Raw genomic sequence first — 2,070 nt, 5'->3', positions numbered from 1 at the left:
GAGAGGGGCGAGGTCTGGGAGAACAGGTCTTCTCAGGGAGACCACGAGGATGCACCTGCAGGGCCCTCTCTATGGTGACTCAGCTCTTGGGAATTTATAGGCTTAACTCCCTGGAACTTGGAAATTTCTGAGTTCTGTGAAATCCTGCAGTTCTGTAGGGACTGGAGTAGCATCTCCCGCTTGATTCAAACTGGCCAATGGAAAGGGTGCCTGTGGGGTGGAACTTTTTGACTGTCAATAAAAAGGGAAAGACCAAGCCAGTCGGGGAGCCCAGCCATTTGGAAATCTTCTATGCCGTAAGTTCCCGGCCAATGAATACAGCCTTTCCTCTTATAACTATGGTGTTTGGGTGCTCTTTCTCTCTGTTGGGCCTCGTCTTCCTGCAACATCAGCACCTGCCTGACTCTACAGGTTCTTACTACATATGCTCTCTTGTGAGTGCTGCATGCTTTCCCATCTCCTTAGTGGGCAGCTGTAGAATTCTTTGTTGAGTTTTCCACTAGAATTATTGCTTCTTCTCCAGAGTCCACACTTTTATAACTTCCATGAGTGCCATTCAGGATTCAGGTCTTATCTACTAGTAGACCCAGGAGAGCATATTGATCCATGACTATAAATAAGTTGATACTGTCAACAAGATGAAAGTTTAGGACTGCATTTCCAGGCTGGCTGTTGATTTATCTAAGGCTCTGGTGTGCCTGGAAAACAAAACATTTTCATGGAACTTTACTGATACAGATGATTCTTTTAAATGAATTACAGTGCCATAATTTTTCCATAGGGAATCAGAAATTAGAATGATGTGCTGGGGTGGGCAGTGTTTTTTTCTTTCACCTTTGCCTTGTTTTGCTTCCACTTTTATGCCTCTTAAAAGCTCCAGAGTTAAAGTCTCTCAGGGTCAATATTAGAGGGTGAGCTTTCATTAATACTCACCTTAGGGCTCTTCTGAGGTTCTCAGTATTCTTCAAGTTGATTCACTCTTTCCTCTCATGTTTGTGCTATCTTTTGTTAAATTACAACAAAAACTAAACAAGTGAGGAGATTAATTTTATTTAGACTATTTAAATTTTTTATCTTTTAATTATTATTGATACATACCAGTTGTACATATTTATGGGGTGCATGTGATATTTTGATATAACCATACAATGTGTAATGATAAAATCATGGTAATTTGAGATATCTTATTCAGGATATTGTAATAGAGTCATGAACAGTTTCTCTCTCACAACCCTCAGAAAGAACCACCCTGCCAACTGAAAGGGGTGGTCTTGCAAAAATTACAAAACTAACAGAAAAATATCTAATCCTGCAATTTGCTAGTTAATGGTTAAACATTAATCCCATAAATTTTCTTGCAGGGGACCCTGTGGAGCTTTGTTTTCACAAGCTCCCCAGCAGGAACCTAACAGTTTAAAAGGGAAATGTAAATTTTTGTAACAATCTCTGAACCTATTGACTAAATATGCCCTTTAGAATGTATGCTGGGGGGGAGGGGGGATTCTGGGAAGATGGCTGACTGGTAGGAACCCTGGTCAGAGGCTCCTGAGCAAAGGAAGAAAAACTGGTTGGAATCAGAATCTATGAAGCCAAAAATGGGGAGCTGAGCCCAGAAAGAAGTTTGGCAAGCTGTAAATCCAAGGAAGATCATCTAAGAACACAAAATACAGGTACAAAGCGGGCCCCAGAACTGCTTGCTAGAGCTGCCTGCCTCCCACGGGTGGCAGGTGGCCGCAGAGAAGTCCCCTGCACCAGGAAGGCACAGAATGACTTGGTAGAGCCTTGCTCACCCCTGTGGGTGGCAGTAGACAAGTCCCCCACTCTGGGAGGACCCAGAACTGCTTGCTAGAGCCACACACCCCATGGGCGGCAGAGAAGACCCCCGTCCCAGGGCTCTGGGCAGGTCCAGAACTCATTGCTAGAGCCACAAGCCTCCCGTGGGTGGCGGGTGGCCAGAGAGGAGTTCCTCTGCTCCAGGCAGCCACAGAAGTACTTGCTAGAGCATAGCGCACCCCCGCAGGTGGTGACGAACGAGTCCCCCACTCTGGGAGGACTCAGAACTGCTTGCTA

The sequence above is a fragment of the Otolemur garnettii genome, unplaced genomic scaffold (assembly GCF_000181295.1).
Source record: "Otolemur garnettii isolate 467f Iridium unplaced genomic scaffold, OtoGar3 scaffold00071, whole genome shotgun sequence".
NCBI classification, from domain to species: Eukaryota; Metazoa; Chordata; class Mammalia; order Primates; family Galagidae; genus Otolemur; species Otolemur garnettii.
This window is presented reverse-complemented; position numbering follows the sequence as displayed.